This window comes from Prionailurus viverrinus, chromosome E1 (assembly GCF_022837055.1).
Source record: "Prionailurus viverrinus isolate Anna chromosome E1, UM_Priviv_1.0, whole genome shotgun sequence".
Taxonomy (NCBI): Eukaryota; Metazoa; Chordata; class Mammalia; order Carnivora; family Felidae; genus Prionailurus; species Prionailurus viverrinus.
In genome coordinates this window covers 11,686,124-11,703,810 of record NC_062574.1, presented here as the reverse complement: position 1 = coordinate 11,703,810, position 17,687 = coordinate 11,686,124, and the positions used below count along the sequence as shown (strand labels likewise).

Sequence of the window (17,687 nt, the reverse complement as noted above, 5' to 3'; positions counted from 1 at the left end):
CCTCTACGGAGCAGCACAACTGTACTGTTCTAGATGAATACCGGATATTAATTTGGGTTCTGTTCTATTTTTACCCACCCCTGCCCCACGCTCCAATTCCAGGCAGGCTCCTTGCATTTCCTGTCTAAGGGAGTGTTGCTGGTCTCTCCACCAGCCAGGAAGTGTCAGTTACCTGTCCTGACCCACAGTCCTGCCAGAGGTGGTAGCCAGGCTGTGTGGCCCCAGGACCTTTGCATCACTGTGGAGGGGAAAAGGAGTCCCAAGAATAGCGGAGATGCAATTTTCCACCAGTCAGCAGAATGGGGGCTTAGAACAGGATTTAAGTTGATTGAAAGAAAATTATGTAGGCTCTTTCTGGGACACCTGGGTTTTCAGCCGGGCCTCTATCACGTGCACATGCACCTGCTCCCTACCAGTACGGGAGGGCTGCATCTGGGCCCACATATATATGTACATGCACCAGCCCCACCCCCACAGACACACACAGATGCGCGTGGACACACAGGCAGCCACCACCTACGCTGCGGGCTTTTTCCTCCCACACTCCCTGCGTGCGTCTGCATCCACGGGTGACGACTTTCTGTGCCCTCTGGGGAGGCTCGAAGGGACCTGTGGCCTCCCCAGGGAGGATCTCAGCTCCACTCCAACCCACAAAGGTGCTGTGGAGAGATCAGACGGGGCCAGGCCAGGGCAGTCCAGTGCAGCCACTGCTCCCAGCATCCCAGGGGATCCCAGGCCCGAGTTGAGGTCCAGCAGCTCACAGAACACCAACATTGTCCGGGCTCCCCTACTCCTGCCCTGTCCCCCACCAGGCCCTGGGCCCCCGCCGCTGGCCTGCAGGAGTGAACGAACACCTACCCACGGACCCTACCCGATCACGTCCCAGCTCTGGTGAGCAGCGGGCAGGGAGGGGGCTCAGGGTGGTAGTCGAGAAATCCTAGAATGTACGTGTATTAGTTTCCTGTGGCCGCTGTAACAAATTACCACAAATTTGGTGGCTTAAAGCACAGACATTTATTCTCTCAGTTCCGGAGGCCAGAAGTGTGAGATCAGTATCACGGGGCTGACTTCCAGGGGTCAGCAGGGCACCCTCCCTCCGGAGGCTCCAGGGGGTAAAATTCATTCCTTCCCTCTTCCTGCTTCTGGTGGTTGTGCCCTTCCTTGGCTCCAGCCGCATCACTCCAGTCTCTGCCTCTGTGGTAACGTGTGTGACCTCATGTGTCACCCCCCCCCCCCCCCGTGTGTGTCACTTCTCTTAGAAGGACGCTGGTGATGGCATATAGGGCCCACCCAGATCAGCCAGGACGATCTCCCCATCTCAAAGTCCTTAACTGAGTCAGACCTGTTAAAGACCCTTTGTGGGCCACAAGTTCCAGAGTTTAGGATTTAGGTATGTTTGGGGGCCCATTTTCAAATTAAAAAAATATATATAAATGTATATTTATTTTTGAGAGAGAGAGAAAGAGAGCAAGTCAGGGAGGGGCAGAGAGAGAGGGAGACACAGAACGCGAAGCAGGCTCCAGGCTCTGAGCTGTCAGCACCGAGCCCGACGTGGGGCTCGAACTCATGAACTGCGAGCTCATGACTTGAGCCAAAGTCGGATGCTCAACCGACCGGGCCACCCAGGCACCCCTGGGGGCCATTTTCAGTCTGCCACGGTGAGCCACACGGACTCTGAGCTGGAGCTTTGCGGCCAGCTCCTAAAGCCAGCCAGGTAACCGAGCAGGGCCATTTACAGCGACAGCCTTTGGAGACCCTGTCTGGTACCAACGTTGTGGGTCTGGTGGGCCTGTGGTCACAGCCTAACGACAGCCGCCTATAATTGGGGGTGGGGAGTTCCAGAGAAGCAGAGTGGGGAGACGGGGAGACAGGACTGGGTTCCAGGGCAGGAGAAAGGAATGAACGTGGGGAAAAGGCGTACCGTGACCTGGGCACTGAGTGACTACCACAGATAGTGTCTCTTTTTATCTTCCCTCAGCCCTCCTTGACAGATTAGGAAACTGAGGCTCACAGAGATAACAGCTGAACAACCCCCACAGGACAGGTGCTATCAGCTCTTGGCTCCTACTTACACAGGGAAGAAGCGTCAGCTCAGAGAGGTGAAGTGACTTGCCCCAGGTCACACAGCAGCAAGTGGCAGACTTAAGTACCCCCAGGCTGACTCCAGGACCCACCTTGCTGGTGTCTCACCAGACTCCTTAAAACCAGAGTTTGAGGGGCGCCTGGGTGGCTCGGTCAGTTAAGCGTCCGACTTCAGCCAGGTCACGATCTCACGGTCTGTGAGTTCGAGCCCCGCGTCGGGCTCTGAGCTGGCTCAGAGTCTGGAGCCTGCTTCCGATTCTGTGTCTCCCTCTCTCTCTGCCCTTCCCCTGTTCATGCTCTGTCTCTCTCTGTCTCAAAAATAAATAAACGTGGGGCGCCTGGGTGGCGCAGTCGGTTAAGCGTCCGACTTCGGCCAGGTCACGATCTCGCGGTCGGTGAGTTCACGATCTCGCGAGATCTCGAGTGATCTCGCGTGAGTTCGAGCCCCGCGTCGGGCTCTGGGCTGATGGCTCGGAGCCTGGAGCCTGTTTCCTATTCTGTGTCTCCCTCTCTCTCTGCCCCTCCCCCGTTCGTGCTCTTTCTCTCTCTGTCCCAAGAATAAATAAATGTTGAAAAATAAATAAATAAATAAATAAACGTTAAAAAAAATTAAAAAAAAAAAACAACCCAGAGTTTGAGCTGCTCTTGGAGGATGGACTGGAATCGGGGGAGTGGAGAAGGAAAGTGAATGCATTCTGAGAGCCGAATGGACCAGTGGGATTCTCCCTGGTTTCTGGAAGGAGGTGACGTGGAAGGTGAGAGCCAGTGTCTCTGCTCTTGGGGAGGTGTCCCCTCTCAGGGCCTCCAGGACAGACGCCACCAGCTGGTGGTCCCCAGAGAAGGGGTAGACCTAAAGTGCCCATTTTTACCCATAAATGTTTCTCAAGCACCTGCCATGGCCCCTCCCTCCCTGGTTTCCTCTCTCTCCTGTCCGCTCCCAGCCCACAGGCCCTGGCAACGGCAGGGATGAGACAGGGCTGTGCACACACACACCTGTCCCCACACAGCGGGGTCTGAGAGCAATAATCAGACGCCCACAGAGACACAGCGCCAGTGGCTCAGGCCAAAACTCTGGAGTGCCCAGGACGCCTCTCTTTCTCTTCCCACATCTGCAAATCCTGTCAATTTTACCTTCAAAATATATCTGGGATCCGTAACTCTTCACACCATCCCGGCTCGCACCCTGACCAGGCCCTGTTGATGCCCATCTGGAGTCACGCAGCCGCGGCCTGGCAGCATCCATGCTGCTGCCCCCGGCCCACGTCTGTTCTCTTTGGCCTAGGATTGTTGTGGGGGCCTCAAGGGAGATCACCCACTCACTCAGCGTCAGAGCCAGAGGCCTCGCTATGGCCACCCAAACCCTTCCTGACCCTCTGTGCCCTCGCACCCACTCCAGCCCCCCAGGGGCTAAGCTTCCCGGCACACTCCTGCCTCAGGGCCTTTGCACTTGCTATTTGCAGGGCCAAGCATGTTCTTCTTTAGTTCTCCACGACTTCCTTACAGAACTAAGAAGCCGCTTCCCCACTCTCCCGCCCCCTCTACGAGTCCCTGACATAATTATCCAGAGTCTCCCTATTTACTTTTCTGTTTTATTTGTCTGACTCTCCACCCCCAAAAGTCGACCCCAAGAGGAAGAGGAGTTGTGTCTGCCTGGGTCACCGGTGCACCCCTGCCCAGCCCAGCCCAGCCCCCGGCATCGCAGGCGCTAACACCCGTGGAGCGAAGGAACCACATAGACACAGGTGGACACCCACGGAGACTGGCAGGGGCAGGTGATCCGCACATATCTGTACACTTGGGGGCGGCGAGGCCCGGCCGCCCACACGCATGCGCACACAGGCACGGACGCGTCCTGCGGGGAAGCCGCTCCCGGTCCCCGGAGACCCTGGACAATGGCCCTGACCCCGGCCCCGGCTGCATAGACGGCTGGAGCGTTTGTCCCCAGCGGAGGCCACTGGGTCCTTCCCCAGCCGTGGCTGCCCATCCCGCAGGTGGGCACCTGACGAACCTGACGCCAGGTCCCGGGAAGAGAAAGGACAAGTTCCCTGCGGTTGGACCTCGGGGCACAGAGAACGGCCTCACAGCCTTCCACACATCAGCCAGATCCCCAGCCCCTGTGCGTCCTCTCCGTCCCTGACTCCGCGCGCGCCCAGCCCAGGTGTAACTGTCCCACTGGGCACAAGGGGCCAGAGGGCCAGAGCCGATGAATGCGGCTCCCTGCCCAGCCTCCCGATCCGCCCCCAGTCCTGGTGGCCACCCTGGGTGCCACGGGCGGAGGAGTGTGCAGCCGTCATGCGCACTCCCACCAGCCAGGCCCCTCCAGCCCCGTCTTGGCTGGAGGAGCTTATCACTGATGACTCTCCCGACAAAGATCGATAGAAAACATTTTATCTCCTTCCCCAGGGGCAGCTCAGCCTCAGAGCAGCGCGGACTCCCGTTACTATGGCGACCCTCCCGGACCTCCCATCTCCCCCCTCCCCCACTCCCCACTTCCTAATCCCTCCCCTTCCTCCATCACCCCAGTCCCCCCTCCCCCTCCCCCTCTACCCCACTCCCCACTCCTTCCCCACTCCCTCCTCCACCCCCCCCCAGGCTCTGTACCCCCACTCCCCACTTTGCACGCCCTCCCTACCCCCAGCCCCCCATTGCTTACCTCCCACCACCTTCTCTTTGCCCCCACCCCAGAGCCCAGGACCAGCATTCTCTCCCCTTCGAGGCCTGGCAGCTGGACAGAGCCTTTACACCCTTCGGCTCCAGCATGGCTGTTCCGTGAACCTGACAGGGAGCGGCCTGGGGGCTGTCTACCCAGACCAGACCTTGCCGACCCTCCATTTCCCCTCCAGACTGCAGCTCTGGAGCCCAGCTCAGCCTCGTCCGTCAAGTGCCCTCAGTGTTCTGTGACTAGTGGCCATACTATTAAGCTCAGTTTCCTCTCTGTACCTTCATGGGAATCACAGTACCTTCCTTACAGGGCCCCTGTGAGCACCGCCCGAGCGTATGAACCTGTGAAATATGGTGCACAGGGTGTGGCCCCAGCCATGGTTGACAGTCGATGCTCAAGAAATACCAGCCGCTGTTGGTAAGTCTCAACCTGCACATCCATAGAATGGGTATATGAGGGATGATGGTTGTAGAGACTCAATGACAGATGGGAACAGTTTGACCCACTGCCTGGCACATTCTAAAGACGGAATTCTCAGCAAAGACCCTGGTCTGGGCCCTGCTGACCACCGGGGATGTGGGGACGGGGAGGAGGTGGGAGGAACGGCTGTGCCCTGTCTTGCTGGCAGTGGCCTCGAGGCCTCATCAGGGTCCAAGTAACTCATGCCCCACCCCACTCGGGGGCACTTCTGTGTCGGCTGAATACTGGCCCCCAAAGACAGCCCCAAACCCCGAACGCTTTGCACGTGACCTCAGATGGCAAAAGAGACTCTGCAGTGATGAAGACAAGGATCTTGAGATGGGAGAGAAATCGCTTATCCGGAGGGCCCAATGTCATCACGAGTGTCGTCTAAGACAGAGGCAGCCGGAGATGTGACAAAGAGGAGAAGGAGATGTGACAACAGAAGCCCGAAGCAGCAGTGACTGAGGAAGGGGCCACAGGCTGAGGAACGCAGGCAGCCCCTGGAATCTGAAAAGAAAACGACACGGATTCTCCCCTGGAGCCTCCAGAAAGAACCAGCTCTGCTCAGAGAAACGGATTCTGGACTCCTGACCTCCAGAACAGTGAGAGAACGAATCTGTGTTGTTTTCAGCCACTAGGTTAGTGGTGACTTGTTACGGCAGCCGCAGGCAACATACAAACACACCTCCCCGTGCCTCCCCTCCTCATCTGTAAAATGGGCTGATTTAGTACTTTCCTTGCTGAGCCCTTATGAGGCTGAAATGAATTGGTAGGTGCAAAGAGCCTAGAAGAGTAATTGGTACTGTTTTTAATCATTGCTGTGCAAAACTATCTGCCAAACCCTGAAGAGGACAGCACTCCTGCCCTCAAGAAACTCTCCACCCCGAGCAAGAAAGACTCATAAAAAATAGCGATCACCCAGAATTCCATGGGACAGTAAGCGTCCAGGCACCCGGCTGAGGGAGTAAAGGCCTGATTTGACCCGAGGAGCTCCGGGAGGGCACCCTGGAGGAGCCCACTGTTTTGTTTTGTTTTGTTTAAATTTTTTAATGTTTATTTGTTTTTGAGAGAGACAGAGCGCAAGTTGGGGAGGAGCAGAGAGAGGGGGAGACACAGAATCCGAAAAAGGCTCCAGGCTCCGAGCTGACAGCACAGAGCCCAACGCGGGACTCGAACCCACGAACCGTGACATCATGACCTGAGCTGAAGTCAGACGCTTAACCAGCTGAGCCCCCCAGGCGCCCGGACCCTGGAGGAACCCACTCTCGAGTTGAGCCTGCAAGGGTGTGGAGGGAGCCCCCGGACAGAGCAAAAAGAGAAAGGTGCAGAGAGAATAGCAGGTGGGGACGCTGGGAGGAGGAAGGGAGGGGGCTGGGAAGGACACGGAAAGGCCAAGCCAGGCTTGGGGTGGGTTGCGGGGTGGAGGGAGGCAAGCCCGGGAGGAACACACTGGAAGGGAACAACTGTCTGGGCCACCGTAAGGAGGGCGGATGTTGGGGGGTTAAAACTGAAGGCAAGAGACCGGTTCCAGAGGCTGTCATTGGGGGACGACCAAAGGCTGAAACTGTCAGGATTTCACGACCACGGGACCAGGGGGTGAGCAGAGGGAGGAGGGTGACAGTTTCTCCACTGAGGGGAGTGGCTGGGGGTGGGGAGCAGTTCCTGAAAAGCATGACAGTTCCAACTAGTGCTGTAACTGAGCACTTACCACACCCCGGGGCATGAGCAGAGCCCTTGATCCACCTTATCTCCGGCTCAGCCCCCACAGCTCTGAGGGTGAGGGAGCCCCGAACAGCAGAACAGGGGAGGCGGCGGGAGGGGGGGCGCCGGAGGTGGAGAGGGGGTCATGGAGTTGCTTTTATAAACACAAGATGGGGGCGCCTGGGTGGCGCAGTCGGTTAAGCGTCCGACTTCAGCCAGGTCACGATCTCGCGGTCCGTGAGTTCGAGCCCCGCGTCAGGCTCTGGGCTGATGGCTCGGAGCCTGGAGCCTGTTTCCGACTCTGTGTCTCCCTCTCTCTCTGACCCTCCCCCGTTCATGCTCTGACTCTCTCTGTCCCAAAAATAAATAAACGTTGAAAAAAAAAAAAAAATTTTTATAAACACAAGATGAAAAACTGTTTGGGGACTGCTTTTGTAATACTTTTCTATTATTAAAAAAGAAAGAAAGAAAGAAAGAAAGAAAGAAAGAAAGAAAGAAAGAAAGAAAATATATGTTTTCTTAGTGGCTAAGTGCTTTTATTTTCACCACTGGCAATCACAAAAAATTCTGCAGGGCCCAAAAGTATGGCAAGTCCCACCCCTCGATTTAAGAGAGACCCGTGAACTACATGTCCCTTGGGCCTGTGCGTATGTAATAAAAGCTTAAAGACCAGCAAGGGGACAGTGGGGGTGGGGGTGGGAGTCTGCCATCAGGAGCAAGGCTGCATTGGCAAAGTTTTATTTCTTGAGCTGACAAGAATGGATTCAGGGGCGATCGCTGAATTACTGTCTTATCTTCTTGAATATTTGAAATCTTTTAAAATTTTTTTTTGTTACTTTATTTATGTTTGATAGACAAAGAGAGACGGAGCACGAGCAGGGGAAGGGCGGAGTGAGAGGGAGACGCAGAATCCGAAGCAGGCTCCAGGCTCCGAGCTGTCAGCACAGAGCCCGACGCGGGGCTCGAACCCACAAACCGCGAGATCATGACCTGAGCCGAAGTCGGACGTTTAACCAACTGAGTCACTCAGGCGCCCCTTGAAATATTTTACAATGAAAAATGGTGAGCAAATGGTATTCTCCAGCTCTCCACTGAAGCTGGTCTGAGGTACGGAGTCATAGTCAATTACAGGATTGCTGTTCTAGCCAGCCTCAGTCCCTTTCGTCACATCCTGCTTCTGTTTGTGTACCCCCAGAGACAGGAAGTTACCCTCTCCCTCCAGGTGGCGCGGGGTCCTCTCTGAACAGCTCTAACTGTGGGAAAGTTCTTCCTCATAGAGCCAACATCCTGCTCCAGATCCTCCTGCCCACTGGAACCACACAATCTGTATACAAGGCCAGGGCAACCCTTCGGCTCTTTGGAGATAGTGGCCCTGCTCTCATTCTCACATTCCTAATTATTCTTCTCCAGGTAAAGCAGCTTCGGTTCTCTCTGAGACAAGTAACAGAAGATCAGCTCACACTAATTTATGCAAACGGGCAAATTTATTGGTTTGTGAAACTTCAAGTCCAGGAGTTTCTGAGCTTCAGGCATAGCTGGATCCAGGCGCCCAGGTGGTATCTCTGGGTGTATCTCCAGACAGCTTCTCTCCATATTGGCTTTATTCCCAGGCCCACAGCCAACTGGCTTAACAACTCCTGGAGGGCCTGGCATAGCTCAATGCTTCCAGCAAAACTCCCAGAGGGCTTGGATCCTGTGGCCTTTCCTGAACCAGTTACGGTGGCCAGGCAAATAGGGCATTTTGGTTGGCTAAATCTGAGTCGTATGACCATCTCTGCATCCCAGAAGTAGATGCGTTATTACCACCAAAAGACAAGGTTCTGGAAAGAGACCCATGATGGCTGAGACAAGATGGAATCTTATCCCCCCCCCCCTCCTATAATTCTCGATGCAACCGTTCCTGGGCTGACCCAGCTAATCCAGGTGATGGGGGTCCCCAGCAGCTGAGCGTTTGTTATCTGCATTGGAAGTAAAAACTGTTAAAACGTGACCAGATTTGCCACTGTCCTGATGGCTTACAAACTTAGCCCCCACCCCCGCTGTTTAGCACCACCTCTCCCCCGGCCCCTGCCGTGGGCATCTTTTCCATCAGTTTCACTTACACAAGTTGATGGTGAAGGAAATCTTCAAATCTTAACCAAAGCTGTACAATCTCACAAAGTTCGTGAGAAGGATATTGGAGAACTCCTGGGGGCTCGTGCCCCGTGGCTGACAAATCGAGGCTCCATCTGGCTGGGTCAGCCCCATCTCAACAAGGAAAACCCCGAACATGAAGTGTTTCATAACAGGATGGAACTCAGCAGATGGAATTCAGTGGCCTAAAGAATGCCCGGACTAAGCCGACAGCTACAAGCACTGAGCTGACCAATTCTGGGAATGTTCTCTCCCCTCTCTGGGCCTCTGGTTTCTCATCTGCAAAATGCAGACAGTGAGTCTCCACCTCACAGACCAAAATGCACAGGGCCTGGCACATAGTAAGTGCTCAGTAAATGCTGGCTATGTACTTATGAATGGGAGGCTGCTGCACATCCTAAATTCTGCCTTGGCCCTAAGACAGGAGGCTGGCCGTGCGGTTGAGCTCCAGAAGGGCACTTGGACACCCCCGAATCCCACTCTGTACTTTATTGCTCTAGGTAGTTCCCCTCCCTGGCCTCAGTTTCCTTGTATGAACCAGGGGGCTATTTGAATGGGGGTGTCTACCCAATGAGGCTGAGGCTTGGTGAAAGGCTCGCTTTGTATTCTGTTGAGTGAGCAAATGATAAATAAGGCTATTCGCTCAGGATGCTCGATCCAATCTTGAGAAAGAGCCTTCCCCTTTTCCTATCCTCCAGCCCACAAGGGTCTTTCTCCCTCCCCTAGGTAGAGGTCTTTGTCTCCTTTCAACCTGTGACAAAACTAAGGGTAGCCCAAGGCCAAGGCCACACAGAGGCAGAACTAGGTCTTAAGACCCCTGGGAAGAGGGAGGGTATCCAAATGCAAATGCATCTGGGGATTTAAAAGAGGGTATAGAACAAGAAGTAGAATTTATATTCCTTAAAGGTACCTCAAGGGTGACTGGGTGGCTCAGTCAGTTGAGCATCTGACTCTTGATTTCAGCTCAGGTCATGATCTCATGATTCGTGGGTTCGAGCCCCACGTCGGGCTCTGCACTGACCGTGGCAGAGCCTACTTGGGATTCTCTCTCTCTGCCCCTCCCCTGCTCTTGCTCTCTCTTTCTCTCAAAATAAATAAATAAACTTAAAAAGAAAAAAACAAAACAGGTATTTCAACTCACCAAGAACTTAGATTCCTTAAAGGTACTCAACTCCAGATTTTCAAACACTTTGCTCTCCTCTCCAGTCCAAACAAACCCAGCACCCTGGATTCCACATTCAAGCTGCAAGTTTGAGACTTGTACCAACAGCGTCTTTACTGGGAGTCTGTTGCACGGTGGCCCCCTCCCTCCTGGCCCTCTTACCGCATCTGGCTAAGGATGACGAAGCAGTTCTCAGCAGAAGTCTCTCGGGCACTGGCTTTGCTGACAGTGACCCCTGTTCAGTTCCCTGCTGTCTTCTGAGAGGCCCCATGCCCTCCCCTGACTAAAACACACTGGGGAAAATCACTCTTCAGATCTCAGCTCACAGGTCACCTCCTTCAGGAAGCCTTTCCGGAATTCCTTGACAGGCAACGGGTGAATAAACTCATGTGCTGGATGACCTTGGACAAGTGACTTCACCTCTCTGAGCCTTGATGATTTTCTTATCTGTAAAAGGAGTTATGATGAGGGAGAATTCAGAGAATGCATGGAGTGTGAGGCTAAACAATGACTCACAGAGATATTCATGTCTTAATCCCTGGCCCCCGTGGATGTTCTCTTATATGGAAAAAAAAAATCGGGGGGGGGGGAGGGGGGGTGTCCTTGCAGGTGTGATTAAATTAAGGGTCTGGAATATACAGGTGTCCCTAATGTAATCACAAAGGTCCTTAGAAGAGGAGGCAGGAAGGTCAAGGGAGGAAGTAGGAGGCGGGACAACAGAAGCTATTGTTCTCTTGCCTTTTCTAGCTTCTGGAGGTCACCGCGCCATCACAAGCCATGAAATGCAGGTGGTCTCCAGAAGCTAGAAAAGACAGGGAACAGATTCTTCCCTAGAGTCTCCAGAAAGAGCCAGCCCTCCCAACACCTTGACTTTCGCCGTGGGAAGCTGATTTCAGACTCTTCTGGCCTCTAGAACGGTAAAGAGTAGATGCGTGTTGTTTTAAGCCACTGAAATTGTGGTCATTTGTCACAGCAGCTGCAGGAAATAATACATACGGAAGGCAGCGGGTGCACGTAGGTGCTCAACAATGGCAGTTGTGAGTATTTGGACCCCACGCAATCTCCTTCCCGCAGCGAGGCCGCCTCCTCCAGCTCCCACTGAGGTTCCTGGCGTCAGGCCTGCCCCTGGGCTCTCCCAAAAGCAGGTTAAGGCAGGGAGGGCAGGAGAGTGGACCATGGTGGCGGTTAAAAAGCCCCTGAACGGATGAAAGCGGCCATTCCCACTCAACTAGTATTTGACCTCTGGGCTTAATGCTTCACCCGCCTTACTTAATTCAATCCTCTCAACAACCCCAGGAAGCAGGTACTGCTGTGACGCCCATTTTACAGATGAGGAAACCGAGACTCAGCAAGTCAAGTGGTTTGCCCAAAGCTGGCCCAAAAGAGCCAGATTTAGAAACCAGGTTGGTCTCCCCCCAGCTCCCCCCAGAACGTGTGCTTAGAACCAGCTTAAAACGGTGCAGCTCACTTTGTGACCCAGCCCCTTTGTGACCATTCGCCACTCTCCGTGGGAGTTAGGTGACTGAGCCTCAGTGGGAAGGGTGCAGGTCTTGGCTCTGACAGGTTAGCTTGGGAACCTGGGCGGGTGATCATTTCACCACTCTGTGCCACATGAACAAAATGTGATGAGTGAGCCAGCCTCACAAAAGGGCTGCCAGGATCGAATGAGACAACCCATACAAAGAAGGACAGTATCTCAGGGCACCTACGTGGCTCAGTCGGTTGGTGAAGCAGCTGACTCTTGATCTCGGCTCAGGTCACGATCTCATAGTTCGTGAGTCTCAGCCCCGCCTCTGTCTCTGCACTGATGGTGTGGAGCCTGCTTGGGATTCTGTCTTTCCTTCTGACCCTCACCTTCTTGTGCTCTCTCTCTCTCTCTCTCTCAAAATAAATACATAAGCCTTAAAAAAGAAAGAAAAAGAAACAAAGAAAGAAAGAAAGAAAGAAGGAAGAAAAAGAAAGAAAGAAAAAGAAGAAATAAAGAAAAAGAAGAAAGAAAGAAGAAAAAGAAAAAGAGAAAGAGAAAGAAAAAGAAAGAAAAAAGAGAAAGAAAAAGAGAAAGAAAGAGAAAGAAAGAAAAAGAAAGAAAAAAGAGAAAGAAAGAAAGAAAAGAAAAGAAAAGAAAAAAAGACAGTATCTGACACAGAGTAAGGGCACTGTACCTACTACAGTCACTATTTTACCAATGAGGAAGCTGAGGTTAGATAGGGGACCTCACTAGCCCCGGGTCACCTGGGAGCTCTGATGCTTTGCCCTCCCCTCCATAGGACCAACAGACCCCAGAGGCTGGGGGGCTGGTGGGGAGGCTCCCAGAGCAGGTGTCTGTGGGTTTCTGCCTGAGCCCTGGTGAGTCAAAGCTTTAGAGCAGCAATTGTCTATAAGTTCACAGGCTCATTCACTCACTCGTTTATTCAGCATTCCTCTGCTTAAAATCTGCCAACGGCTTCCTTCCCGTGGCACCAGAATCGCATCCAAATTCCTCACCAGGCCCTCTGTAGCCTTGAAGACCGAGGTCTTCCCTCACGGCTCTGCCTTCAGTGTGCCCACCACCTATCTCCTGGCCCTTTACACATCCAGCTGTCTCCTGCCTCAGGGCCTTTGTACTTGATCTTCCCTCTGCTGGGAATGGTCCTCCCCTGGCTCTACTCATGGCAGGCTGCCTTCCTGTTTTTCAGTTCTGTGCTCAGGCCTCCTTCTCTCACTTCCAGCTAAGTAGCCCCTATCTGTCACTTCACCTGCTAATTTGCTTCCTAGGACTCATTACTCCCTGAAATTATCTTCTTTAGGTATGTAAGCATTTGTTTGTTGTCTGTCTGTCCCCCACAGGAGGTTAGCTCCCTGACAGCTTGGGACCATTTGTCTCTGTTGATTCCCCAGCGCCCAGCAAGGTGCCGGGAACCCAGTAAGTGGAGAAATTTATGTCCGACCTATTGAGTTTAGACGTCAAAAATGTTTCCCACCCTGTAAAGAGGAGATCACGGTGACGGCTGATGGTGGGGCGAGGGTGGGAGCCTGGCCTAGGAACCAGGCCAGAGACTGGAAGCATCTGAGGGCAAGGTGCCAGTCCAAATCCGCCCGAGGTTCCAGCCGTCACCCAGCCCCCAGTCCCACGGCGTCCACAGGACCCAGGCGGGGAGTGCGAGTCCGGGAGGGCTCCACCTGGATCCCACGCAAGGCGCCCTCCCCCCAAAGCCGGCGGGCGAGGGGGGGGGGGGTGATGCGCAGTGGGGCGCGCGGACCGCCAGGGGGTGCTGTCGGGGCGCGCACGGCCCACCTGGCGCCCGGGGCCTCGAGCGAGCGCAGCCAGGCCGCCCGGGAACTTTTTTCCTCCCGCTCTCGCTCTCCTTCTCCCCCCGCGCGTCGCCCGCCCGCCCGCCCGCCCGCTCGCTCTTCCTGTGCGGAGGGGATCGCATTTCCCCGCGGCACCCGCGGACACCAGGCAGGCCCGGCCGGGTGCGCGGCCAGGGCCCGCTCCCCGCGCCGCCGGCTCCCCGCGCCCCCGGGCGCCGCCCCCGCCGCGGCTGGGCTCGGAGAGTCGAGTCGGAGAGCGAGGCGGCGGCGAGGGCGAGAGGCGAGCCGAGCAGGCCGCCCTGCCCGCCGCCCGAGCGCCGGCGCGAGGAGGGGGCGCCGCGGCCCACCCTCCTTCCTGCCTGGCCGCCGGCCGGCCGGGCCGCCGCGCCCTGACCCCCATGGCCGCCCGGGCCTGCGGGCCGCGAAGTCGCAGCGCGAGACCCAGGACCCCCGAGTGAGCGCGGGCGCCGAGGTGAGCACGGAGCGCTGGGACGCGGGGGCTGCGGGGGGCGCTGCCGGGGTGGGGGCGGCGCGAGGCGTCGGGAGCCGAGGCAGGGTGAGGAACGGAGGCGGGCTCGGGGGCCGAGCGCGCCGCGGGCCGCGATGTGGGGGTCCGCGGGGTCACCGCTTTGTGTGGTGTGGGGGTGCGCGAGGTCACCGGAGGGCCGCCCCGGGGACGGTGCGTGGCGTGGGGGCGCGAGCGGCGAGGGGCGCGTGTGGCCCGGGGCTGTGTGCGCGCCGGGGCGCGGAGTGCTGCCGCGCGGGGCGTGGGGACGCGGGGGGACACTCGCCCGTCGCCGGGGCGGGAGGGGAGCTTTGTGAGTGCGCCCGGGGTGGGGGGCGGGGAGCCGACTTGAGCGTGTGGGACTCGGGGCCTGGCGTGCGGCACGGCGTGGGAGGCAGGGCGCCGGGGGCGGTGAGGGCCGTGCGTGGGGGAGATGGGGCGCGCCGGGGGTCTCCGCGGTGCCCCCACGCGGGCATCGGCGCCCGGGCCTGTGCGCAGGCCCCGCGACCGGGCAGGAAACGGCCCTAAGGCCCCGGGAGCTCCGGCGCGGCCAGGCCCCGGGCTCACGGGCCCTTCGGGGGTGACGTCACGGTCGGGGGCACCGGACGCGTGAGCCCCGAGTCCCCGGACAGCGGCGCGGCGAGCCGGCCGGGTCCACGGCCCCCCGCGCCCTAGGAGGCAGGGGCCCGGGGAGGAGACGTGGAGGCCGGGCGCCAGGCGGCGTCGCCGAGTGCGGAGGGGGCGAGGGGGTGTCAGGGCGCCGGGGTGACATTTGGAGCCTTGGTCGCGCCGGGGGCCTCGGAGGAGGGGCGGAGGGGAAGCGAAACATCAGTCAGGCCCGAGGCCGCTGCGGCCCCAGCTTCCTGGGGCGCCCGTTTTCCCAGCGAGCCCGTTTCCCTTCTGGGGGCTGTGAGTCCACGCCGAGGGCTGGAGTGCCGGCCGGAGCTGTGCCCTCTTGGAAGCCCTCGATCGGGGGAGAGGGGGCGGGGAGCGCCGGGGTTTCGGCTCCGGACGGACAAAACCGAGCGTAACAATGCGCTATTGGGGGGCTGGGGGAGGGGAGGCAGCGCGCCTGAATGGCGGACCCGGGCCCCGAGCCGCCCCGCTCGTAGCTCTCCCTCCCGCAGCGCCTTCCCCGTGGTTTCGGCAGGCTCGGATCCCAGGACCCACGCGGGACCCGCACGGTCCCCTCCCACGCAAAGTGCCGCACCTCCACCCCCCTCCTGCTTTTATTTCTCCAACGCAGCGGTGTGTTGACGATTCAAGGGCATTACATCTGGTTGCAATCCAGTTTTCATGCCGCTGCCGGGCTGTTAAAACCTCGCGCTGACGTCAGAGCAGGGGAATTACTTCTTTTATTTTATCTTTTTTTAGTTGTCTGCTGCCCTGGGAGGCGAGGCGGGGGTGGGTTAGGCGAGCTGCGAAGTGGGGGCGCCAGCGCCCTGGGAGCCCCAGGCCGGGGGCTCTGCTTCTCTTCCCCCACCCCATTCTCCATAAAGACCTCTCTCTCTCTCTGCCCAGGTCGGGCTCACCCAGGGTGGGGGCAGCCCTCGCTGCAGACTCAGTGGAGGCCCCTCCCGATTGACCACACAGCTGTGTTTCCAGAGGCTTCCCTGGGATGTGGCTCTGGGGATGTGGAAGCTGGAAAAGAATCTTGTTTCCCACCCCGCCCGTTTGGCGGCAGAGGGTGTATATGGGACCCCAGGAGCATCCTTAGGAGCTCTGGGTGCCACAGACGAGTGAACACAGACCTTCTGGTCTCTGGGAGGCTCGTTCCCAGAAATCTGGCCAAGCCTTTCACAGGCAAAAGCCTTGAAGGGAAGCAGTCTTATCAAGAGATGAGCCAGGCCCCAGAAGCCAACTCTGGAGTGGGCTAAATAGGGCTTTTCCAAGAACCAGGGACCCCTCTGGCTTCTTCCCAGAGTTGGAACTCACCCACTCAGACCGGACCAAGAGGCTCTTGCAGGTGCCCCCTCCCCCATTCCTTTTAGGACCCCCCCCCCCCCAAGTCTCTACCCATGGTTTTCAAACTCTTGCCAGTAGGAAGAAGTACATGTTAGGTCACAATCCTGTTCACCCCACTATCTAAAACTGAAACAAAAGTTGAGTGAAATAACTCTTTCCTCTACTTTGCTGAGCGGATACTTTCTGTTCTAGCCTATTTGAAAAAAAAAAATTTTTTTTAGTGCCGGTTGCAGCCCACTAAATTGATTTCACAATCCACCAATGGGTCATACCCAGACTTAGAAGAAAACAGTCCAACAAAATGAATCTGGCTTCTATTCATTCCACACACATAAACTGAGGCCCTGACAAGTTCTCCCTTTTTAAATTACTCGACTAACACGTGGATTCATGCTTACTGTGAAAAATGCAAATAACCCAGAAGTATATAGAATAAAAGTAAAAGTGTCCTCCACAACGCCCCCCCCCCCCCCCAGGTAACCTTAGTTAAGAGTTTGAATGTATCCTTCTAGATGATTTGCTACTCGCATACATATACATGTATCATATATACCAATATATAGCTTTCTTTTACCCCCAATGAAAACGTATCTCAGGCTCTTACTGTTTCGCTTCCTTTTTCCTTTCCATTTGTCTTTGGAAAGTCACAGGGCGAGGTGCTCCGGGGCCAGGCTTTGGATTGACTCCTGGCTCCCCCCAGCCCCACACACACACTGAATGAGTCATTTACCTCTCTGTGTCTCAGTGTCCTATCTTTTGTTACTTATTTTGAGAGAGAGCATGAGTAGGGGAGGGGCGGAGAGAGAGAGGGAGAGAGAGAAAGAGAGAGAATCCCAAGAAGGCTCTGTGCTGTAAGCGTGGAACTTGATGCAGGGCTTGAACTCACTAAGCATGAAATCACGATCTGAGCCGAAGTCAAGAGTTAGACGCTTAACCAACGGAGCCACCCAGGCGCCCCTGTCTTGTTGCTTGTGATAGCCACCTGTGGTTGTGCCCCCTCCCTCCTTTTAATGTGTGGCTCACAGGGAGGGACAAGGTGAAGCCATGCGCAGTGCGGGCAGTGTTTCTGTGGGAAAGGTGCCTAAGCTCACCGGCCCCAAGGGAGCAGGTGTTTTCTAAGGACCCAGCATTTCCGAGGCCCTGTACACCTGCCTCCAAAAAGGTCACAGCCCGGTGGGTGACTGAGACCCAGATAATACCCAAGGGAACCAGCATCGTCATGGGAGCTGGAGCCAGGTTTCAAGCAGGAAGCAGGTCCCCCGGTGAAGACACCCTGTAGGTGTTACGGGGATAATAAGGGCAAGAGTGTGGGGCAGCATCTTGGGTGAGACTTGCCCCCGTGAAGAAGAGCAGAGGGAGCCACTGCAGAATTTCTTTCCCAGATGGGTGGGACAGAGAAGTTGGGCTTTAGGATTCAGTCTTGACCAGAGTTGGGAGCTTTATGGAGGCAGGGGCTTCAAGCGCAGGTAAGTAAGAAGAGGGGCGTTCCTGGCAGAGGGAACACACAAGCAAGTGTTTGGAGGCTGGAACGGACGTGGCCTGTGTACCTCGGCCAAGAGGGGTGGAACTAGCTCAGAACGAATGGTGGCCAAAGAGGTTGTGCTGGGCCTCACTGGCCTCCCTGCCTCCACCCTGCCCCTCCCAGCGGGGTCCACACTACCAGAGTGATCTTTCTCAACCTCAGCAGATAACTTCCAAGGGCTCCTGCTGGACTGAATGCAGGT

At 56.3% G+C, this 17,687-nt stretch overlaps 1 protein-coding gene across 1 annotated transcript in view; it reads left to right on the top strand.

The window, feature by feature from the left end:
* Window positions 1–13,588: 13,588 nt before the first annotated feature.
* The window catches only part of RAI1 (retinoic acid induced 1), a 120,871-nt gene continuing 116,772 nt past the window's right edge, over window positions 13,589–17,687 (top strand). Inside the window, exon 1 of the mRNA XM_047833788.1 lies at window positions 13,589–13,965. The gene's annotated coding sequence lies outside the window, so the exon portion shown is untranslated. The remainder of the gene's footprint in view (window positions 13,966–17,687) is intronic.